The following is a 25,544-nucleotide window of genomic DNA, read 5'->3' as shown; positions in this document are numbered from 1 at the left end:
CAACCACCACGCAAGCGGTCCCTGAGATCCAGGAACAGGACAGAGCAAGATGGCAAGACCCCCGCCAGGAAATGAGACCACCCTGTTTGTCCTCCCACTGTCCCACTTTGTTACCCTGTCCATACTTAAACTGCCCCAGCTCCACTTCCTATGCCCAGATGGGCAGTGCACCTGTGAGACTAATAGACTGGACTCTGCCATGGACATTCCTCCGCCATCACCCATCCTCATTTTACAACCCCCTCCCATTTCTGAGCACTTCAATAAACACCCTTGAAACACAAAACAATGTGGAGTCAGTCTGTGATTTAGTAAATATGTATTATCAATGACAGTGTCATAATGTGTTTCCTATTGTAAAGATAACATACCTATGTCACACATCACAAGTCCTTGAAGGATATAAGCAGATGACACGTTGGTAACCACACCTGTGAAACCGTAATGGAAAGGTACAACTCAGTTACCAAATACTGGTTGAAATCGACAGACAGGATAGAGGTAGACGTGTGAAAGTTAATGTAATGTTAAACCAGAAAATGTTCTCACCTGTGTGTCACTGGAAATATTGCTGTATGACTGACTCCCTGTTGACGTTTTCTTCTTCCTCAGCTTCATCCTCATCACTGTCCACAGGCTCCACAGGCTCCACAGCTGCTACAACACCGTCATCTGGATCATCCTCCTGCAGAAAAGGCACCTGGCGTCGCAAAGCCAAATTATGGAGCATGGAGCAGGCGATGATGATGTCGCACACCTTCTTCGGTGAGTAGAATAGGGATCCACCTGTCTTATGGAGGCACCTGAACCTGGCCTTCAGGAGGCCGAAGGTGCGTTCTATCACCCTCCTAGTCCGCCCATGGGCCTCATTGTAGCGTTCCTCTGCCCTGGTCCTGGGATTCCTCACTGGGGTCAAGAGCCAGGAAAGGTTGGGGTAACCAGAGTCCCCCAATAGCCATACACGGTGCCTGTGGAGTTGAGCCATCATATCAGGGATGCTGCTATTCCGCAGGATGTAGGCGTCATGCACAGAGCCAGGGAACATAGCATTTACCTGCGAGATGTACTGGTCTGCCAAACAGACCATATGGACATTCAGGGAATGATAACTCTTCCTGTTCCTGTACACCTGTTCACTCCTGTGGGGGGGGACCAGAGCTACATGGGTCCCATCAATGGCACCTATGAAGTTGGGGATATGTCCAAGAGCATAAAAGTCACCTTTCACTGTAGGCAAATCCTCCACCTCAGGGAAAATGATGTATCTCCTTACGTGTTTCAGCAGGGCAGACAACACTCTGGACAACACTTAGGAAAACATAGGCTGGGACATCCCTGATGCCATGGCCACAGTAGTCTGAAATTACCCACTTGCAAGGAAATGGAGCACTGATAGCACCTGCATGTCATGGGGGATTCCAGTCGGAGGACGGATTGGTGACATCAGGTCTGGCTCTAACTGGGTACATAGTTCCTGGATAGTGGCACGGTCAAACCTGTAGGTGACGATGACATGTCTTTCTTCCATTGTCAACAGGTCCACCAGCGGTCGGTAAACAGGAGGATTCCGCCATCTTCTCATATGTCCCAGCTGACGGTGCCTACGAAGGACAACAGCGAAGAACCAGTCACTATTCCTCCAGGTATGTACCCACAGTTACACACAAGACTACACCAGACACAAAACCCTTCCTGTATGTGTGTTGAGTGTAGGCCTAGCTATGTGTGACGCAGTAGTAAATGAAGCCATGTGGGCCCCTGAAATGGCGGCTGCCTGACCTCTAAACTGGGACAATGGGATTGTGGGGTAACTGCGCTGGCGTTGCACACCATCGCAGTAGGCAGTCGTAGACTGCGGCGCAATGCTGCATTGGTTAACATTGGACCCTAGGGGTCCCAGGAGCCAATGAACAGATGCGCCGGCGGTGATGATGCGCACCGCCGCGGACGTCACCGCCATTTTCTATTTGTTCAATCACTAGATACCTGACCTTCGACAGGAGAGGACCTTCACTGCTAGTGCTGCTGTGACCTTGGTCTGGAAGCGATGATGGCTGCTGCGTCTGGGGAAAGGGCCCCTGCCTTCACTGCACAGGAGTTGGAGAAATTTGTGGATGGGGTCCTCCCCCAGTACACGCTACTCTACGGTCCTCCAGACCAACAGGTTAGTACACAGGGAGCACGTTGTATGGGCTAGGCCTGGGTGGAGAGGGCTGGGTGGAAGAGGGAAGGGGGCAGAGTTCATAGAACATTAATGCATGGGAATGAATGGGCCACATGGCCAGGGTAGGGAGGGGGCCACTCACATTGACGGTGCAGTTGGTAATGACTGTTCCTCTTCCCTTGTGCATGTCATGTAGGTCAGCGCCCACCAGAAGAGGGACATTTGGCGTGCCATCGCCAAGGAGGTCCGGACCCTGGGGGCCCACCAGAGACGGGGCACCCACTGCCGTAAGAGATGGGAGGACATTCGCCGCTGCAGCAAGAAGACGGCAGAGGCTCAGCTGGGGATGGCCTCCCAACGTGGGAGGGGTGCCCGTCGCACCATGACCCCCCTGATGTTCCGGATCCTGGCGGTGGCCTACCCGGAGTTGGATGGGCGCTTGAGGACATCATAGCAGACACAAGGGGGTGAGTACACTCTAAATCTGCGGACTTTGCGTGCAGTGGAGGTGTCTGGGTGGGGGAGGTGGGCTGTGGGTGTCCCTAGGCCAGGGCGAGTTAGGTAGGCAAGGCCCCTCAGTAATGTAGGCCATGTGGCACTCAACCCCACCTCAGCAGAGTGCCAAGTCGAGGTATAGTTGCCCCTGTGGCATCTATGTGCGCAGATGTCCACCATTGCCATGTAGGCCACAACCCAGAAATTGCATGTGCTGAGTGCAGGAGCACGGCGTTATGCAGGGGGCTGCTGCGTCTGTCTTGTCCGCCAATGGTAGCGGAATGCCATGCACTAAAACTCTCTTTCTTCTGTCTCCCCCCCTTTTCCTGCTCTCCCTGTCCTTTTGTACATCAGCATCAACAGGCAGAGGTACAGTGGCACCGGAGCACGAGGGAGCTGCATCCCGCATGGCCATGGAGGGCCACACCACGGACTCTGAATGCACCAGTGGGACGGAGGGCGAGGGGAGCTTCACGTCGGCCACCGGATCATCAACCAGCGACACGGACTCGTCCGCCGATGGGAGCTCCCCTGTGGTGGTGGCACCATCTCTGCCCCCCACTTCAACAGGTACAGCCGCCACCTCCCCTACCAGCACCGCCCTCCCAGCAGCCCCTCAGCGTTCGCCCCGTGACCGCTCACCCAGGAGGGTGGGCATCACCTTCGCCCCAGGCACCTCAGGCCCTGCACCAGTCACCCCTGCTGCCCTCCGTGAGGAGGCCATTGACCTCCTCAGGTCACTCACTGTTGGGCAGTCTACCATTGTGAATGCCATCCAGGGTGTAGAACGAGAGTTGCAACACGGTAATGCATTCCTGGAGGGCATTCATTCTGGTCAGGCTGTCCTTCAGCGAACCCTGCAATCTCTGGCCTCAGCACTGATGGCAGCCATTGTCCCTGTGTCTAGCCTCCCCCCTCCAACTTCCTCCACCCAGACCCAATCCCCTGTACCCCAGCCCATCCCAAGCACACCTACAGACCAGCATGCACACAAGTCAACACCCAAAAGTAGCTCAAGCAAACATAGGCACCACACATCCCACAGGCACTCACACAAGCATCACACCCATACAGACACAGCAACATCCTCTGTCTCCACTGTGTCCCCCTCCTCCTCTTCTCCCTCCTCCCTCCCAGTCTCGTCTACACACACTCCTGCATGCACCACATCTACAGGCACCATGAGTCGCACAAGGAGACCCAGCACCCCATGCCGCTCACCTGCACTCACCACCTCCACTGCCATGTACACGTCCCCTGTGTCCTCTCCCAGTGTGTCTGTGACGCCCCCTCCCAAAGTACACAAACGCCGGCAATCACTCACCCAACCTCCATCCACCTCACGACAGCCTCCAGTACCTGCACCTGCACCGAAAACAGCTAAAGTGACACCTCCTACAACCACCTCCTCTTCCTCCACTCCCAGACCCCCTCCAGCTACCCATCCCAGTGTTCGTCAGAAACTGTCCCTGTGTAAAATTGACCTTTTTGCCCCCCCCCCCCCCCTCCAATTCATCAGTCCCGTCGTAGCGCCTCAGCCAAAAAGCCTCCAATACCAGTGGTGGCTGTTTAAGGCTTGTGGAGTGCACTGGCCACTAGGGCAGGCAGTAGGACCCGGAGCCAAGGCACTGGCAGCCCACCCCCAGTAAAGGCTCTAAAATTGGAGAGTGGACAACGGGACCATGTTAAGACTCCTGGTGGGACAACAACTGACATGGGTTCGAAGGGAATTGGTGAGTCAGCTGTGAGTCCAACAAAGGTGGGGAAGGTCCAGAGGAAGTCTGCCCAGCCTGTTGTGAGTGTCACGGCGGAGAAGTGCGCCATCATTTCCGGCGGTCCAGACACAACCGCCAGCACCGTCGTCACTGGTCAGGAGACCACCGCCAGAGTCACAGCCCAGGAGGGCACAAGTATCGTCACTGGTCAGGAGACCACCGCCGGAGTCACAGCCCAGGAGGGCACAAGTATCGTCACTGGTCCAGAGACCACCGCCAGAGTCACAGCCCAGGAGGGCACAAGTATCGTCACTGGTCCAGAGACCACCGCCAGAGTCACAGCCCAGGAGGGCCCCGGCTGCCACAGCCCCGCAGGGCAATGATGGAACGTCATGCCATACACCAATGCCCAGTGTAGAGAACGTCATGCCACACATCAATGCCCAGTGTAGAGATCGTCATGCCACACACCAATGTCCGTATCAGAACCGCCATGGCAAAGCACCGCTGAACAGGGCAAAGACCGCTGAACAGGGCAAAGACCGCTGAACAGGGCAAAGACCGCCATGGCAAAGCACTGCTAAACAGGGCAAAGACCGCTGAACAGGGCAAAGACCGCTGAACAGGGCAAAGACCGCCATGGCAAAGCACCGCTGAACAGGGCAAAGACCGCTGAACAGGGCAAAGACCGCCATGGCAAAGCACCGCTGAGCAGGGCAAAGACCGCTGAACAGGGCAAAGACCGCCATGGCAAAGCACCGCTGAACAGGGCAAAGACCGCCATGGTGAAGACCGCTGAACAGGGCAAGGACCGCCATGGTGAAGCCCGCTGAACAGGGCAAGCACCGTGTAGGAATGAAAAGGCCACCACATCAGGCATCCTTATCCCATGTGCAGCTGGGACAGTGACAGGACATGAACTTTCACGGGGGGACTCATCCAGTCTGGGCACCAGTCCCACCCAGTACCAGTAGAGAACTGCATCTACTTGAGAGACTGTGGCTTTGCACTCCCCAGGATGGCACAGTGGGCAACCCACCCACTGTAGAGACTTGTGAGACTGTGGCTTTGCACTCCCCAGGATGGAACAGTGGGCAACCCACCCACTGTAGAGACTTGTGAGACTGTGGCTTTGCACTCCCCAGGATGGAACAGTGGGCAACCCACCCACTGTAGAGACTTGTGAGACTGTGGCTTTGCACTCCCCAGGTTGGCACAGTGGGCAACCCAGCCACTGTAGAGACTTGTGAGACTGTGGCTTTGCACTCCCCAGGATACATCAATGGGCATGGAGCCCCGTCGTGGATCTGGCTTCGCATTCATCTGGCTGAGGTGCCCCCCTTTCCCTTCCCCCTGAGGTGCCTGTAGTATTTCGATCTGATGCCCCGGCAGGGCTCTCTCCGATAGTGGTCAGGTATTGTTTGTGGGCCTCGCCCATGCATTTTTGGACTGTTGGTGCACGGACATTGTTGTGTACATATTTGCACTACTTCTCGTATTGTATATATAATTATGAGTGATTTTGAAATATATATCTGTATATTTTTGTATGAAATGTATATTGGCACATTATAATGTTTGAACGAATTTCGCATTGTCTTTGCATTCTTCCGGGGGGATTGTGGGTTGTTACTGTGATTTTTTGTGAATGCATTGGTGTGTATGTTGTAATATGCGAGGGTGGGGGTGGGGGTGTTTGGTGTGTGTCCCCCTAACTTTTGCCTCTCCCCTCCCCCGTGTCGTAGGTGCAGTACTCACCGGTGTCTTCGGCGCCTACGTAGCTGTTGGTCGTAGAGGAGCAGAAAGACAAGGGCAGGAAGTATTTGTAATTCCGGCTCCATGGTGGCCTCCTTCCTCATGGGATGTGTTCAGGTGACCGTTTTCTCATAGCAAAAGCTGTTTCCGCTGTGTTTTTATCCACGGTGAATCCGCCCCGGAAAAGGTAGCGGATTGGCAGGTTGTAATAGTGTGGGCGGTACATTGTCTCCCGCCTGTCTGTTGGCGGTAACCGCTGCGCTGCTTGTCTGTGCCTCCGTGGCGGGCGAAGTGTTAAAGTGGCTGACTTTGTTGGCGGTTTCCGCCAGGGTCGTAATTCCCTTTTTTTGTCCGCCGGCCTGTTTGCGGTATTTCCGCAGCTTTAACACCGTCCGCCAGGGTTGTAATGACCATCTATATGTTGACTACAGCGTCATCCGCACAAGCTATCACAGAGGTCCAATACCTGGCAAGATCCCTCTCGGACCACTCCCCCCCACTCCTTGCCACATACACTCTGCTGAGACACCCCCCCGAGGGTGCCTCTGTGGCGCCTGCGGCAGAAGACCCTCACAGTCTTGGGAAACGTTACAAGATACACTAACCCAATATTTTAACATGAATAGCCTCAGTACGAGGAGTTGGGCCAATGAGTGAGACGCTATGAAGGTAGTTCTCCGGGGAGTCAGCATGCCCACCTCGGGGGGGTGAGCCGAATGCTCAAAAAGGAATTGCCACATCGGGAACAAGAACTGGCGATGCTGGGCCTCCTGAAGCTCCGGAGCTCAGAATGCGATGGGAGCGCTTGCGGGTGAGGCTGTCTGAATGTTGGCTCCAGCTTGAGAAACATAATAGAACAGCAGCCCGTAGGCGTTGGTACCTAGAAGGGGATAAGGCAGGGAAGATGCTAGCTCATCTAATCAAGGCAGAGAAATCACTTGATAGCATATTATCTATAGGGGCCCGACAGGGTCAGGAGGTATATACTCAGCAGGCAATAAACAACATCTTTACCGATCACCTCCAGAGGGTGTATACCTAACCTCCCACTAACATTAAGGAGACAGACTTATTTGCGGTCATTACATATTTCATCTCTCACAGACTTGGATCAAGACAATCTTGGGAGCCTGATTGGCAAACCAGGAATCTTGGAGGGCATAACAGCACTGAAGTCGGAGTCTAATAAGGCATTCCCGGGAGTGTTGGCTGAAAGACTGGCAGAGGTGTATGACGAAGCATACAAAACGGGACATCTCCCCTGGTCCATGACCGAAGCTCTTATAGCACTCATACCCAAACCAGGAAAGGACAGATTAGACGCAGGTTCCTACCGACCCATATCAATGCTCAACATAGACGCTAAGATTTTAAGCAGTGTCCTTGCGGCGAGACTGCTCCCTCTCCTCCCGTCCCTGGTCCATTAAGACTAGTCGGGGTTTATCCCACTTAGAAACACCCTCCATAATCTATGTCGATTAGCACACATGATTCTCGATCCCCAACTCCACCAAGATAAATACCCCCTGGCCTTTTTGGACATGAACAGGCTTTTGATTCCCCTAATTGGGACTTTGTTCGGTCAGTGCTGCGAAAAATACAGATGGGACCACAGTTCATCTGATGGATTAAACTATTATACACTCATCCTAGAGCCAGGGTCTGCACCGGACGTTACTTAGCAGATGAAATCTTATTGGAAAGAGATACAAGGCAGGGGTGTCCCCTGCCACCCCCCCTAATCTTTGCGTTAGCAATGGAGCCGCTGGTGTGCAGACTGTGTCAGGTCCAACAGGGATGGGTATTCAGGTGAGGAAGGCTGAACATGTAGTCTCCTTATACATAGACGATGCACTGATTTATCTCCGTCGCCCTAATATCTCACTCCACCTGCTACTTAACGTGATGGTTGAGCTTGGGGATGTGTCAGGATTATGCATGAATGTGGGGAAGTCCACCCTGTTTGCCACTTGGGGCCCTAACAGGAATACCCTGTGATGAGCTCCCCATCTCTGAGCTCCGGTGGGAACTTGACAAAGTTAAGTATTTGGGCCTGTACATAACACAAGATCCAGATCTGTTTTATGCCAGTAACATGGCCAGAGTGCTGACGGGGCTGAAACTCTCAGTCAGTTTCTGGAACTCCCTGGGGCTGACCCTACTGGGCAGGGTAGCACTGGTAAAGATGGTGTCCTGCCCAGGTGTCTCTATCTAATGCAGGGCTCTTATTTTGAAATTCCGAGGACAGCATTTTGCGAGCTCGACACAATCCTAATTGGCCTGCTTTGGAAGGGTAAAAGAAGCCGAGTGAGCCTGACCACCTTTTGGTGTGCCTGGGCTGGGGGCGACTTGTATGTACCGGACCTGAAGTTATACTACTATGCCACCCAGCTCCAACATGCGGTATCTTGGTTGGATGGGGAGTGGAATTGGGAGCGAGGCCTCCTGGAGGGGCCACACGAAAGTCACCAAATAGGGGAACTTCTACTGTTAGGAGTGGCTATACCTAAGCACTTTCCACAATTAATATGACTGATGGGTCGAATCTGGGACAGGACAGTCAAGACGGTCCTGGGGGTGAACCCCTTTTGCTTCAGATTTGGACTTCTGGACAATCCCACAGTTTAAGCGCATAGCACAAGTGATGTCGACGGATAAATGGCAAGAGGGAGGCTGTATAACATTGGCGGATTTTTACCCAGAAGGATGGTTTATATCCTTTATGGAGGCGCAGACGGGGTTCCACCTGGGGGGGGGGACAATTCCTTCAATATGCCAAAATATCCGCCCCAGCACGCCAACTATGGCCTACATTCCCAAGTGGACCGGCCTGACCTCTACACTGACTATTCTCCTAGACATGGCAGAGGGAAGATGCTTTAAAACCAATATATATCAGGCACTGCGCGCTGACAGACAACAAAAGCCACTGAGAATTGAACAAGTATGGCAACGTTAAAGTCCGGAACAAATTTCTCCCCAAGACTGGAAATAAATTCATGAGGAGGTTCATGGAGTGTCCACTTTGGCCAGATTCAAACAAATCCGATATAACTTTATATATATGACATATTTTTCCCATCAGCGCCTTAGCCGAATATACCCCTCTAGACCCAGCTCTTGTCCTAGGTGCAATACCGCTGTAGCAGACTTTGTCCACATGGTCTGGTACTGCAGGAAAATATCAGAGTTCTTGACACAGATCCTTGAACATTTAAAAGTGGTGACGGGTTGGGACGTCTCCTTGACGGTCACTGAATGTACTGGGGCTCCTACCATTTAATCCCAAAAGAAAAATCTCTAGAAGATACCAAATTTAGGATTAGTGGTGGCTAAGCACCGAATTGCCATACAATGGATTAGCCCTCATCCTCTGACACCATGTGAATGAAGACATGACGTACTGGTATGCGCAGGGGCCAAAGAATCACATGTGAAAAAAAACAGGAGGGTTCCCGGAGCGGGGGAGGCTCTGAGGACATGGGAGGCCATGACCCAAACATGAATACAAATAGACCCTCACGGGGGGAACCCCTCTATGAGTGGCCCTGATCAAAGTCTGGGAGGGTCTTTTCGACCACGAACAGCTCTTCTATGAGAACTTTAACTGGTAAGTTTAAGTAGTGACCAACATAGACCAGTAGCACTGAACATGGTGGGAGAGTAACTACAAATGCTATCAAAAATCTAACGGTATCTCTGCTGTCTATCTGTCTACTGCTCCGATTATATTGTAAAAGAATACTGGTTTTCTAACAATAAAGAAATACATTTAAAAAAACTAAAAAAGCTTATGTCTGAACAAGGGAAATGTGCATTTGCTCAATACAATATGGTATATGAAAGAGTGCTGATGCATAGTTGCACTAAAGAGTCTTGTGCATGAACAGTTGATATATATGTGCTCTATAGACTTTTGCATTAGAAGTGGAATGTACATCACCCTCCAATGCATTAGCTGCTGCTCAGATGCTCCATAGACTTTTGTGCATGAAAGAATGATGAGTTGCATTTGCACTATAGGTTCCTTTGCAAGAACGGGTAGCGAAAACATTTGCTAAACTGATGTTTGTGCATGAAGCATAGCCAATAATCATTTGCTCTCTCTGGATGGTGATTTTATGAAAAAACCATAAGCATTTTGGTTCTTTTCATTCACTAAAAATATATTATCAATACATTTCTAAATAGTCTGATTTCAAAGTGCATTATTTGAATTGAATTAATCTCCCAAAAAGTCAGAATCTTGAAATGCTGGCATGAATCTAGACCGTCATTGGGCACCACTTCTCTTGCCATTAGGACTATCACCATCACATCACAGCAAACTGCACATCGCTCACCTAGACTGCACTTCTGACACCATGAATGTGCTCATTGTTTTCTCTACCAGTTTGCCTTATGCCTTCTACTACAGCTCCATGTGATCTTCCCACATGTTTCCAGAATATTAAGATGCATATTTATGATGCCCCTAGCGTCACCTTGCAATTTGTTTTTTAGCAAATGTGGCGTTAAAGTGGCATTTCCAACATGCCGTATTTACAAAGTGGCACAATGCAAGCATTGCGCCACTTTGTAAACCCTTGTGCCACATTATGTCTGCGTCAGGCTTAATGTATGCAAGAGGGCTTTCCCACGTAGGGAGGCCCAAAAAAATGGAGCAGTGAATTTACTAGATTTCACTGCACCATTTTTACTGTCATTATTAATGCCTGACAAAGGCAGGCGTTGAGATGATGCTCCCATTGCAAACAATGGGCTCCCTGTGCTTTGCTCCATTAGCGCCACATTAGCACCATACATTATGACGCTAATGTGGACTTGACTGTATTGTAAATATGGAGCACACATGGGCCCTCATTCCGACTCATGCCTGTTTGTCATTCATTTATAAATTAGGTGGGAAGCCTCTCCACCGTGGGAATGGAGTAATTTACTCTGTCCCTATGGTGGACCCACGGGCCGTCCGCCTAAATTTAAGTCTGTCCCTTTATCTATTCCATGTGAAATAACAGTATTGGCTTTATCAACAACACAGAAAGCTCATTGAGCCCTGTTAGACAGGGCAGTCTACTGAATCCCAAGAATCTGCAAGTTCTTGAAGAGAAGAAACGATAATCACAATCCAAAAAGTATTAGCATTATCCCAATTATCATTGTCTGATCAGTGGTATCATAAATATCATTACATAGCAGGGTCCTGGAAACTATAAGAATGAATTGCAATTTAAAGAGCATTTACCTCCTTTGGGCGAATGCTGGTTTTCCCTGAATACAGAGACACACTCACCAAAAGAATGCACATCTTCACAATGGGATGTGCACAGCCTGCTACGGTTAGCGGGTGAGGATCAGCTTTTCATTAATTACACAGGCCCAGGAGCCAATATCTTAAGCCATAAACTTTAAAAAAGAGAAAGTGGGAACAAATTCTAGGTTTTTTGTTTTATCAGTTCTTCATCTTGAAATTTTGAATCATATGAAAATTACTGGGATCTTTTAACTATTGTTATCACAATCTCACATTTACATGAAAAGAACCACCATTATTTACGCAAATTTATATATTGAAATGTATGGTTTAGAAATCAGAAGGGACACACCTTTGCAAGCTGTCATTTTCATTTTACTGCTTATGCCATGTGCCAAACAATCTGACTTCTATATGCACGATACTATCAACAATTCCCCCTTCAAATACTTTTGCTAATGCTTCCTCAAAAAAGTCGTGAACAGGCATCCCAAGTGCAAAACATAAATGCACGTGGGCAGTCATGGAACTTATATTTAGTAAATTGCTCCAGTATTGAATTTTAATGTATTCTATATTTGTGATGTATGCCGGTCATTATAGTGTCTAGGTCATTTCTTTAAAAAAATGTCACTTTATGAACTATACTGGCAGTAGTGGGAGCCCAAGTAGGAAGAACGGCAAAACAGTGCCTAAAAAATCCATCTAGATACAGATAAACAGCATATGGGAAACGCAGCTGTATGAAACAGTATAATTAAGCTCAACACACTATGAAGTCTGCAATAACAAAACATTTCAACCTAGTTTCTACCAGTAGAATACAAAATGAAGTAACACGAAGTCCTTAACTCGTAGCTTTGCAGAAAGATAGGAGGCTGTCACTTCCTGGTGACTCTTTATATAGACTCAGCTCATCACTTCCCCTCAGCATGTAATTTGTGATCGATGGTTTGCTGGGAATTGCATTTTAAGGGATGCGTAGCTGCTACAGAAACGTAGCAAGTTAAGAAATCTCATCCTGAGCTTTCGGTATTGTAATTGCCCTGTGTTGATACCCTGTGTTACATAAAGGAAGCGAGAATACTAGATGGCCGTAAAATAGCTGCATGTCTCTACGCATTCAAGTTACAAAAACGTATTGAAAAGTTATATGAAAAAAGTATTCGCAGAAAAATAAAAAAAAGGCAAGACAAACATATACCAAGTATAGCAATGACTGCAAAAACCCATTTCTTGAGTCATGTAAAAAGTGATTGACTCCGTGGGACTCTGGCTTTCACGCACCTTGGCTTACAGAGAGTGCTTCAGAGTAAAAATGGCACCCGAAACAAAATGAAGGGTACCTCATGACACGATTTTTACAATTTTATTTTAGTTCATTATAAATAAAATGCTCTAGTAGCTTCTAGTTGGAAGTCAGGAGGAGGGGTGCATAACTTTCTTGTGTATTGCCAGCTGCTCCAGGAAGGTGGCCATCACTTTGTTTTAGAAACTTTTTCCCTTTTATTGTGTATTGTTGATTGTTAATATTGTATTGAGAAATTTTACATTTTGTTCCTGTGAGTAAAGCATTTCTACTGTTAGGGCTCACTTACTTGATGGAGGTCTTCAAGACCTCCGGGCTCTCCTCTTTAACATTTTCTTTATCTCCCTGTCCATCAAGAATGATTGATTTTTAGTCTCTATTCTGTTACTAAGCTCCCAATTAAAAAAGGCCTGATAATGCTAGACCTTGTGCAACCACTGTTTCCACAGAGATCACATTTTTAAGTTGTGTGGAATTTATCACTCACAGTAAATACTGTGGGCCTGATTACAACTTTGGAGGAGGTGTTAATCCGTCCCAAATGTGACGGATATACCACCAGCCGTATTACGAGTTCCATAGGATATAATGGACTCGTAATACATCTGGTGGTATATCCGTCACTTTACCGTCACTTTTGGGACAGATTAACACCTCCTCCAAAGTTGTAATCAGGCCCTGTGTCTGGTAAACAATGCACACCTACAATTTACTCAGGTACATTTAACTAGATCAGATCTGGGAAACGCCTGATAAATACAGGTATGTATGGATTTTGGTGCAGGAATCAACAAAAATCTTCATGCTATGCCCTTGGTACAATAATTATCTTACCCTCTTTCTGGAGACTTTTAACCAGGGCCTAGATGGCTGCGCTTTTTGGGGCACAGATTGGTGGCCATGAGAAGGATTGGGTTCTTTTCTTGTGTTTCTTTTCCTGAGGCCAGTTGACTATACAAGAGGATAGAAAGTGATGCTGGACACAGAGAGAGACTCTATTCAACCTGATGTATAGCTTAATTCTTATGATTGTAATAATGCTGCACTCTACTCAGTTCATTTTCTTCTAATTTTTGCTAAAGAAAGTGTCCTTCTGTTCAGTGCTCGAAAAGCTGTAAACTGGTGTGTGTCTTGAACCCAACAGTGTCCAACACCGTAATCTTGTCCGTGCTAATTTGCACTGCAACATACTGTATTCATGCAAAGCCAACAAGTGGAGTCCATCTGATTAGAGTGGTTCTTGCTGCCAAGGGTGAGGTCATCCACTGAAAGGTTGCTGTTGAATCGTGTGTCCTGATTTCGACCATGGCAGGTATCCTGCAATCCATCAGGGTGGCAAAAGTAATCTCCTCCCCCAACCCAGCTGTACTGCTGCCCACCAAGCTAAGCGATCACTGCCAGCTCTGTGGTGAGCTCTGTGCCTTCATGAAAGCCGATTCCATGGTGGCACTGAAAGTTTGGTGTGTGGTCGTTGTTTTTTATGTGGCTGCAAATCCAACTTTTAATTGTTGTTTAGAAACGAATTCTCAGAGCAGGAGTTTATTTCCAGAAAAATAAAAATTAATGGTCCTTGTGGTCTGGGAGTTCTCTGACAGGGTGAGGAGGGGGTCATTATTTTTTCTATTCGTGATTGAGAGAAGAGAATACATTAGACTGCCTGCTCTAAATAGGTCAGGGGGTCTGATGCCCTTACTCTAATGTCCTCTAGGTTATTGAAGGAGGTTTTCTGATGGCAGAGCCAGTGTGGGCACCAGTGTGGAAGACTGATGGTCTGCCTGCCTCAAAAAAGAGCACATGGACCGTGTGTTTGGCAGATATGGTACTCCGTCATGTTTGTGATGGAGTACTCTGTCCGGTAAACTCTAAGTCACACCCTTCAGCAGGCGATAAGCTTTGACATAGCTGGAACAAAGAAAAGAGAAATTATGGGGGTTATTAAAACTTTGGAGGAGGTGTTAATCCGTCCCAAAAGTGACGGTAAAGTGACGGATATACCACCAGCCGTATTACGAGTTCCATAGGATATAGGCGGTCATTCTGACTGCGGCGGGCGGCGGTAGCCGCCCGCCATGCGGTCACCGCCATCTGGCCGCTCTGCGGTCAAAAGACAGTGGAGGCCATTCTGGCTTTCCCGCTGGGCGGGCGGGCGCTATGCAGACAGTGAAAATCATGCTGGGGTCCTGTTAGGGGGCCCCACGACACCCGTTCCCGCCATCCTGTTCCTGGCGGTAAAAACCACCAGAAACAGGGTGGCGGGAAGGGGGTCGGAATCTCCATGAGATTCAGCCCAGACAGGGGAAATCCGGCGGGAAAACGCCGGATCCCCTTTTCTGACCGCGGCTTTACCGCCGGGGTCAGAATAGGCAGGGAAGCACCGCCAGCCTGTTGGCGGTGCTTCCGTGGTCATCCACCCTGGCGGTCGATGACCGCCAGGGTTGGAATGAACCCCATAATGGACTCATAATACGGCTGGTGGTATATCCGTCACTTTACCGTCACTTTTGGGACGGATTAACACCTCCTCCAAAGTTGTAATAACCCCCTATGTGTAGGAAATGGGAATACTGATCGAGGGGAATAGAATCATGCTCAAGCATCAACCACAATTCATTTCATGGTGAACCACAAGCAAACTCCAAATTAACCTGTGCTTAGCCCTCTGGCAGTTTAGCACAAAAGCAGTCAGGTGTAACTTGGAGGCAATTTGTAAAGTATTTATGCAGCACTTCAAACAGTATTAAAGTAAAAACCAACACAAGAAAAATACCACACCAAGTTAGAAAAATAGAGTAAAGATTAATACATTATTTTGCAACAAAATGACAAAAATACAATTGGCAGATATAAAATATCAAATATTCAGGTAAAAATAGTGCTTAGGAACACAAAGCGCCAACTGTGTTTATCTGGTTGTGCCTGAGCGTGACGAACTCACAAGTTCAGAATGACCACTATGGAGGGTGGGCTGGATACCAGGACCCAGATATTCCCACTGAGAAATGTACCTCAAATCCTGATTACGGCATGATCTTCCGCACAGCCACTGTCCCAAAAACCGATGTGAGGTCTGCATCAAAGATTTGTCGTGCAGCTTATCAGTACTTCTTGCAGCAGAGCAGCACAGCAGTCCTTCCTCTAAGTCTTTCACAGGTCCAGAAGAGTACTGAAGAGTTGGGCCTGAGGGTCCAATATTTATACTTGGTGGCAATTTTGAAGTTTGAGATACTGCTAAAGGTTTCCACCCTCCAAGGTGACAGGAATTTCCTTTCTTCCTGCCCTTGCCCTAGCCTATCTGGAGGCACAAAAGACTAGTGTGAAATCCTTTGTGAGTGTGCTGAGGCAGAGTGTTTCTGATGTGCAAGAGTGGTAGTGTCCTCCTCATCCTGACAGAAATGGCCCATCCTGCCAACACCTATTCCTCCTTTGTCTCACTGTCTAGGAGGAATACATAAAGACTAGGGGGGTCGTTACAACCCTGGCGGACGGTGTTAAAGCTGCAATAATACCGCAAACAGGGCAGCAGATAAAAAAAGGGAATTATGACCCAGACGGAAACCGCCAACAAAGACAGCCACTTTAACACACCGCCTGATACGGCGGTACAGACAAGCAGCGCTGCGGTCACCGCCAACAGACAGGCGGAAGACAATGTACCGCCCATAGTATCACAACCCGCCAATCCGCCACCTTTTCCGGGGCGGATTCACCATGGATAAAAACACGGCGGAAACAGCTTTTGCAATGGGAAAACGCTCACCTGAACACATCCCACGAGGAACGAGGACTCCATGGACCCGGAACTCCAAATACTCCCTGCCCTTGTCTTTCTGCTCCTCTACGACCACCATCTACGTAGGCTCCGAAGACAACGGTGAGTACTGCACCTATGACATGGGGAAGGGCAGAGGCAAAAGTTAGGGGGACACCCACCAAACACCCCCACCCTCGCATATTACAACATACACACCAATGCATCCACAAAAATCACAGTAACAACCCACAATCCCCCCGGAAGAATGAAAAGACAAAGCGAAATCCGTTCAAACATTGTAATGTTGCAATATACATGTCTTTCAAAAATATACAGATATATACGAAATTCAGTCAGAAATATATACATTACGAGAAGTAGTGCAGATATGTACATAACAATGTCCGTGCACCAACAGTCCAAAAATGCATGGGCGAGGCCCACAAAAGATACCTGACCACAATCGGAGAGAACACTGCCGGGGCATCAGATAGAAATACTACAGGCACCTCAGGGGGAAGAGAAGGGGGGGCACCTCAGCCGGATTACTGCTAAGCCAGATCCACGATGGGGCTCCATGCCCATTGATGTATCCTGGGGAGTGCAAAGCCACAGTCTCTCAAGTCTCTACAGTGGGTGGGTTGCCCACTGTGACATCCTGGGGAGTGGAAAGCCACAGTCTCTCAAGTCTCTACAGTGGGTGGTTTGCCCACTGCTCTATCCTGGGGACTGCAAAGCCATAGTCCCTCAAGTCTCTACAGTGGGTGGTTTGCCCATTGCTCTATCCTGGGGAGTGCAAAGCCACCGTCTCTCAAGTCTCTACAGTGGGTGAGTTGTCCACTGTGCCATCTTGGGGAGTGCAAAGCCACTGTCTCTCAAGTCTCTACAGTGGGTGCGGTGCCCACTGCGCCATCCTGGGGAGTGCCAAGCCACAGTCTCTCAATTCGATAACATTCTCCACTGGTTCTGAGGGGGACTGGTGCCCAGAGTGGTTCATCCTGTGCAGGACTGAGGCAGTGGATGCATGTCTCCACTGGTTCTGGAGGGGCACTGGTGCCCAGACTGGATGAGTCTCCCCGTGAAAGTTCCTGTCCTGTCACTGTCCCAGCTGCACATGGGATAAGGATGCCTGATGTGGCGGGCTATTCATTCCTACCCGGTGCTTGCCCTGTTCAGCGGTCTTCACCATGGCGGTCTTTGTCCTGTTCAGCGGTGCTTTGCCATGGCGGTCTCTGGACTGTTCAGCGGTGCTTTGCCATGGCGGTTCTGGACTGTTCAGCGGTGCTTTGCCATGGCGGTCTTTGCCCTGTTCAGCGGTGCTGTGCCATGGCGGTCTCTGGACTGTTCAGCGGTGCTTTGCCATGGTGGTTCTGGACTGTTCAGCAGTGCTTTGCCATGGCGGTTCTGGACTGTTCAGCAGTGCTTTGCCATGGCGGTTCTGGTACGGACATTGGTGTGTGGCATGACGTTCCCTACACTGGGCATTGGTTGGTGGTATGACGTTCCATCATAGCCCACCTGGGCTGTGGCAGCCGGGGCCCTCCTGGGCACTGACTCCGGCGGTGGTGGTGGTCTCCTGACCAGTAACGATACTTGGGCCCTCCTGGGCTGTGACTCTGGCGGTGGTCTCCTGACCAGTGACGATACTTGGGCACTCCTGGCCTGTGACTCTGGCGGTGGTCTCCTGACCAGTGACGATACTGGGGCACTCCTGGGCTGTGACTATGGCGGTGGTCTCCTGACCAGTGATGATACTTGGGCCCTCCTGGGCTGTGACTCTGGCGGTGGTCTCCTGACCAGTGACGATACTTGGGCCCTCCTGGGCTGTGACTATGGCGGTGGTCTCCTGACCAGTGACGATACTTGGGCCCTCCTAGGCAATGACTCCGGCGGTGGCGGTGGTCTCCTGACCAGTGAAGATACTTGGGCCCTCCTGGTCACTGACTCTGGCGGTGGCGGGGGTCTCCTGACCAGTGACAATACTTGGGCCCTCCTGGGCACTGACTCTGGCGGTGGCGGGGGTCTCCTGACCAGTGACGATACTTGGGCCCTCCTGGGCACTGACTCTGGCGGTGGCGGGGGTCTCCTGACCAGTGACGACGGTGCTGGCGGTTGTGTCTCGACCGCCGGGAATGATGCCGCCCTTCTCTGCCGTGACACTCACAACAGGCTGGGCAGACTTCCTCTGGCCCTTCCCCACCTTTGGTGGAGTCACAGCTGACTCTCCAATCCCCTTGGAACCCATGTCAGTTGTTGTCCCACCAGGAGTCTTCACACGGTCCCGTCGTCCACTCTCCAATTTTAGAGCCTTTACAGGGGGTGGGCTGCCAGTGCCTTGGCTCCGGGTCACACTGCCTGCCCTGGTGGCCGGTGCACTCCACAAACCTTGAACAGGCACCACTGGTATTGGAGGCTTTTTGGCTGAGGCGCTACGACAGGACTAATGAATTGGAGAGGGGGTGTGGGGGCAAAAAGGTCAACTTTATAGAGGGACAGTTTCTGACGTACACTGGGATGGGTAGTTGGAGGGGGTCTGGGAGTGGAGGAAGAGGAGGTGGTTGTCGGAGGTGTCAATTTAGGTGTTTTGGGTGCAGGTACTGGAGGCTGTCGTGAGGTGGATGGATGTTGGGTGTGTGGTTGCCGGCGCTTGTGTACTTTGGGAGGGGGCTTCACAGACACATTGGGAGAGGACACAGGGGATGTGTAAATGGCAGTGGAGGTGGTGAGTGCAGGTGAGCGGCTTGGGGTGCTGGGTCTCCTTGTGCGATTTATGGTGCCTGTAGATGTGGTGCATGCAGGTGTGTGTGTAGACGAGACTGGGAGGGAGGAGGGAGAAGAGGAGGAGGGGGACACAGTGGAGGCAGTGGATGTTGCTGTGTCTGTACGTGGGTGAGGCTTGCGTGAGTGCCTGTGGGTTGTGTGGTGCCTATGTTTGCTTGCGCTACTTGTGTGTGCTGACTTGTGTGCATGCTGGTCAGTAGGTGTGCTTGGGATGGGCTGGGGTACAGGAGATTGGGTCTGGGTGGAGGAGGTTGGAGGGGGGAGGCTGGACACAGGGACAATGGCTGCCATCAGTGCTGAGGCCAGAGATTGCAGGGTTCGCTGAAGGATAGCCTGACCAGAATGAATGCCCTCCAGGAATGCATTACCGTGTTGCAACTCTCGTTCTACACCCTGGATGGCATTCACAATGGTATACTGCCCAACAGTGAGTAACCTGAGGAGGTCAATGGCCTCCTCACTGAGGGCAGCAGGGGTGACTGGGGCAGGGCCTGAGGTGCCTGGGGCGAAGGTGATGCCCAACCTCCTGGGTGAGCGGGCACGGGACGAACGCTGAGGGGCTGCTGGGAGGGCGGTGCTGGTAGGGGAGGTGGCGGCTGTACCTGTAGAAGTGGGGCGCATAGATGGTGCCGCCACCACAAGGGAGCCGCTATCGGTGAACGAGTCCGTCGCTGCTTGGTGATCCCGTGGCCGACGTGAAGCTCCCCTCACCCTCCGTCCCACTGGTGCATTCAGAGTCCGTGGTGTGGCCCTCCATGGCCATGTGGGATGCAGCACCCTCGTGCTCTGGTGCCACTGTACCTCCGCCTGATGATGCTGATGTACAAAAGGACAGGGAGAGCAGAAAAATGGGGGGGGGAGACAGAAGAAAGAGAGTTTGAGTGCATGGCATACCGCTACCGTTGGCGGACAAGACAGACACAGCAGCCCCCTGCATTACGCCGTGCTCCTGCCCTCTGAATATGCAATTTCTGGGATATGGCCTACATGGCAATGGTGGACATCTGCACACATGGATGCCACTGGGGCAACTATACCTGTACTTGGCACTCTGCTGAGGTGGGGTAGAGTGCCACATGGCCTGCATTACGGAGGGGCCTTGCCTACTGAACTCGCCTTGCCCTAGGGAAACCCACAGCCCACCTCCCCCACCCAGACACCTCCACTGCAAGCAAAGTCAGCAGAATGAGAGTGTACTCACCCCCTTGTGTCTGCTGTGATGCCCTCAAGCGCCCATCCAACTCCGGGTAGGCCACCGCCAGGATCCGGAACATCAGGGGGGTCATGGTGCGACGTGCACCCCTACCACGTTGGGAGGCCATCCCCAGCTGAGCCTCCGCCGTCTTCTTGCTGCAGCGGCGAATGTCCTCCAATCTCTTACGGCAGTGGGTGCCCCGTCTCTGGTGGGCCCCCAGGGTCTGGACCTCCTTGGCGATGGCATGCCAAATGTCCCTCTTCTGGTGGCCGCTGACCTACATGACATGCACAAGGAAAGAGGAACAGTCATTACCAACTGCACCGTCAATGTGAGTGGCCCCCACCCTACTCTGGCCATGTGGCCCATTCATTCCCATGCATAACTGTTCTATGTACTCTGCCCCCTTCCCTCTTCCACCCAGCCCTCTCCACCCAGGCCTAGCCCATACAACGTGCTCCCTGTGTACTAACCTGTTGGTCTGGAGGACCGTAGAGTAGCGTGTACTGGGGGAGGACCCCGTCTACCAGTTTCTCCAACTCCTGTGCAGTGAAGGCAGGGGCCCTTTCCCCAGACGCAGCAGCCATCGTCGCTTCCAGACCGAGGTCACAGCAGCACTTGCAGTGTAGGTCCTCTCCTGTCGAAGGTCAGGTATCTAGTGATTGAACAGATAGAAAATGGCGGAGACGTCCGCGGCGGTGACGTCCGCGGCGGTGCGCATCATCACCGCCGGCGCACCTGTTCATTGGCTCCTGGGACCCATAGGGTCCTATGTCACCCAATGCAGCATTGCGCCGCGGTCTACGACCGCCTACCGCGATTGTGTGCAACGCCAATGCAGTTACTCCACAATCCCATTGTCCCAGTTTAGAGGTCAGGAAGCCGCCATTTCAGGGGCCCACATGGCTTAATTTACCTCTGCGTCACACATAGCTAGGCCTACACTCAACACACATACAGGAAGGGTTTTGTGAGTGGTGTAGTCTTGTGTGTAACTGTGGGTACATACCTGGAGGAATAATGACTGATTCGTCGCTGTTGTCCTTCGTAGGCACCGTCAGCTGGGACATGTGAGAAGATGGCGGAATCCTCCGGTGTACCGACCGCTGGTGGACCTGTTGACAATGGAAGAGCGACATGTCATCGTCACCTACCGGTTTGACCGTGCACAATCCAGGAACTATGTACCCAGTTGGAGCCAGACCTGATGTCACCAATCCGCCATCCGACTGGAATCCCCCCTGACGTGCAGGTGCTGTCAGTGCTCCATTTCCTTGCTAGTGGGTCTTTTCAGACAACAGTGGCCATGGCATCAGGGATGTCCCAGCCTATGTTTTCCGACGTGCTGTCCAGAGTGTTGTCTGCCCTGCTGAAACACGTAAGGAGATACATAATTTTCCCTGAGGTGGCAGATTTGCCTACAGTTAAAGGTGACTTCTATGCCCTTGGACATATCCCCAACGTCATAGGTGCCATTGATGGGACCCATGTAGCTCTGGTCCCCCCCCCACAGGAGTGAACAGGTGTACAGGAACAGGAAGAGTTATCATTCCATGAATGTCCAGGTGGTCTGTTTGGCAGACCAGTACATCTCGCAAGTAAATGCTATGTTCCCTGGCTCAGTGCATGACGCCTACATCCTGCGGAATAGCGGCATCCCTGATATGATGGCTCAACTCCAGAGGCACCATGTATGGCTATTGGGGGACTCTGGTTACCCCAACCTGTCCTGGCTATTGACCCCAGTGAGGAATCCCAGGACCAGCGCAAAAGAACGCTACAATGAGGCCCATGGGCGGACTAGGAGGGTGAACGAACGCACCTTCCGCCTCCTGAAGGCCAGGTTCAGGTGCCTCCATATGACAGGTGGTTCCCTATTCTACTCACCGAAGAAGGTGTGCCAGATCATCATCGCCTGCTCGATGCTTCATAATTTGGCTTTGCGACGCCAGGTGCCTTTTCTGCAGGAGGGTGATCCAGATGACGGTGTTGTAGCAGCTGTGGAGCCTGTGGAGCCTGTGGACAGTGATGAGGAGGAAGTTGAGGAAGAAGACAACGACAACAGGGAGTCAGTCATACAGCAATATTTCCAGTGACACACAGGTGAGAACATTTTCATTTTTACCATTACATTAACTTTCACACGTCTACCTCTATCCTGTCTGTCGATTTCAACCAGTATTTGGTAACTGAGTTGTACCTTTCCATTACGGTTTCACAGGTGTGGTTACCAACGTGTCATCTGCTTATATACTTCAAGGACTTGTGATGTGTGACATAGGTATGTTATCTTTACAATAGGAAACACATTATGACACTGTCATTGATAATACATATTTACTAAATCACAGACTGACTCCACATTGTTTTGTGTTTCAAGGGTGTTTATTGAAGTGCTCAGAAATGGGAGGGGGTTGTAAAATGAGGATGGGTGATGGCGGAGGAATGTCCATGGCAGAGTCCAGTCTATTAGTCTCACAGGTGCACTGCCCATCTGGGCATAGGAAGTGGAGCTGGGGCAGTTTAAGTATGGACAGGGTAACAAAGTGGGACAGTGGGAGGACAAACAGGGTGGTCTCATTTCCTGGCGGGGGTCTTGCCATCTTGCTCTGTCCTGTTCCTGGATCTCAGGGACCGCTTGCGTGGTGGTTGTCCGTCTGCAGGGGGTGGGGTGCTGGTGTGGTGGTCCTGTGGCGGGCGTCCTGTCCACTAGCGCCGGCGGAGGTGGTGGGCATTTCATCATCCTGGCTAGTGTCAGGGGCCCCTTGGAGTGCCACGGTGTCCCTCAAGGTCTTCTGTATGTCCTTCAGCACTCCTACGATGGTGCCCAGGGCGGAGCTGATGGTCCTGGGCTCCTCCTTGAACTCCAAATACTGTTCCTCCTGCAGGCGCAGGGTCTCCTGCAACTTGTCCAGGACCTTCGCCATCGTCTCCTGGGAGTGGTCGAATGCTCCCATGATGGAGGATAGGGCCTCATGGAGAGTGGGTTCCCTTGGCCTGTCCGCCCCCTGTCGCACAGCAGCCCTCCCAGTTCCCCTGTGTTCCTGTGCCTCCGTCCCCTGGACCGTGTGCCCACTACCACTGCCCCCAGGTCCCTGTTGTTGTTGGGGTGGTGGGTTATCCTGGGTTCCCTGTAGTGGTGGACACACAGCTGATTGACGTGTCCTGGGTAGGGTGGTTTGGGCCCGCTGGGTGGGTGCTGTGCTGGTGTTACCAGAGGGTGTAAGGTCGGTGTTGGGCTGTGCCTGTGCAAGGGGAACCGACTGTCCCGAGGCCCACGATGGTCCGGGCTGGTCATCAGGATCCAGTAGGGCAGAGCTGCTATCGTCACTGTGGGCCTCTTCTGGGGGTGGAGTGGTGTTGTCTGGACCCTCTGGTGTGGTGACGGTCCTTCGGGTTCCTGCAGGGGCATAAGAGCATGATTATTGCATGTGTGTGTGTAATGGTGTGCAATGGGTGGGTGAGCGTGTACCCCAGTGCAAGCATTCCTGTGTGGGAGCTTGTGTGATGGTAGTTTAGGGGGTTGTATGGGTATGTGCAGTGGGTATGCTTTAGTGCTGGGTTTCCATGCTTAGTTGTGTCATGCAGGGCTTGGTGTTGGGATGGGTGGTTTGTGTTATGAGTACATTAGTGAGGAGTTGTAGTGATAGGGGAGGGGGTGAGGGTGGGGGTGTGTGAGAGCATGCAGGTAGGGTGGGGGATATGATAGTTAAGATTTGACTTACCAGTGTCCCATCCTCCACCGACTCCTCCGAGGCCCTCAGGATGCATGACGGTCAAGACTTGCTCCTCCCATGTTGTTAGTTGTAGGGGAGGAGGTGGGGGTCCGCTGCCAGTCCGCTGATCTGCGATGTTGTGCCTGGAGACCGTTGAACGCACCTTCCCCCGAAGGTCGTTCCACCTCTTCCTGATGTCCTCCCTATTTCTTGGGTGCTGTCCCACGGCGTTGACCCTGTCCACGATTCTTCGCCATAGCTCCATCTTCCTGGCTATGGAGGTGTGCTGTACCTGTGAGCCAAATAGCTGTGGCTCTACCCGGATTATTTCCTCCACCATGACCCTGAGCTCCTCCTCGGAGAAGCGGGGGTGTCTTTGGCGTGACATGGGGTGGTGTGTGTGATGTGTGGGGCGGTGTGAGTGTTGATGTGTGTGGTGATGTGTAGTGGTGTGTGGTGTTTTGTGCGTGGATGTGGTGTGGGTGATGGTGTTGTGTGCCTCTGTATGGTGGTGTTGCCTTGGCTGTGCTGTCTCTCTGGCCTTCATCTCGAACTTGTGGTCATATGGGTTTGTGGGTGATGTGGGTGTGTGTTTTATATTGTGTTGGGTGTGTGGAAGTGGTGTGTGTATGTGTATCAGGTGTGTGTATTTTGATTTGTCCAAAGTGCGGTGTTTTGGAGATGTGTGTGTATTTTGGTCGCTGCGGTGTGTACCGCCAATAATATACCACGGTTGAAAGACCGCCGCGTGGATTCGTGGGTCGTAATAGCATGGGCGTGTTTCTGTTGGCGTGGAGGTGGAGGTTTTCTTTTCGCCAGTTTAAAACTGACCTTTGGTGTGGCGGAGTTGTGTGGGTGTCTGAATTTCGGCGGATTCCGAGATGTGTGTCATAATAGCTGTGGCGGACTACCGCCGCCGTGGCGGTGTATTGGCGGTCTTCTGCACGGCGGTAAGCGCCTTTTACCGCCAATGTTGTAATGACCCCCTAACTGTCAGATACACGAGGATACAGGCTGCGTGCACCAAATAGGACAGGAAAATTGCATTTTCACAATTGTGACTTAAAATCATCTTTACCATTGAAGAATGCTTTAAATTACAATTCTCTAGACACCAAAGTCAATACTCCCACCTGTAGGAGGCTGGCCTGGTTTGTAGTGGGTAACTTAGGTACTTACACTTTATACCAGGTCCAGCTATCCCTTATTAGTGAAATGTAGTCAGTGTTCTAGCAGCTGAGGCTGTTGGAGTTAGCTGTAGCAGAGCAGCTTAGGCCGATCTAGGTGAAATGCAAAGCTCCTGCAAAACCACTATAGTTACACAGTATTTATACACAATAAAAGACAATACTCATTGGGGGTTCTTACAACTTTGGAGGTGGTGTTAATCCGTCCCAAAAGTGACGGTA

The sequence above is a fragment of the Pleurodeles waltl genome, chromosome 4_2 (genome assembly GCF_031143425.1).
Source record: "Pleurodeles waltl isolate 20211129_DDA chromosome 4_2, aPleWal1.hap1.20221129, whole genome shotgun sequence".
In the NCBI taxonomy this organism is placed as follows: domain Eukaryota; kingdom Metazoa; phylum Chordata; class Amphibia; order Caudata; family Salamandridae; genus Pleurodeles; species Pleurodeles waltl.
The sequence above is the reverse complement of the archived record's forward strand: the minus strand, read 5'-3'. Positions refer to the sequence as shown.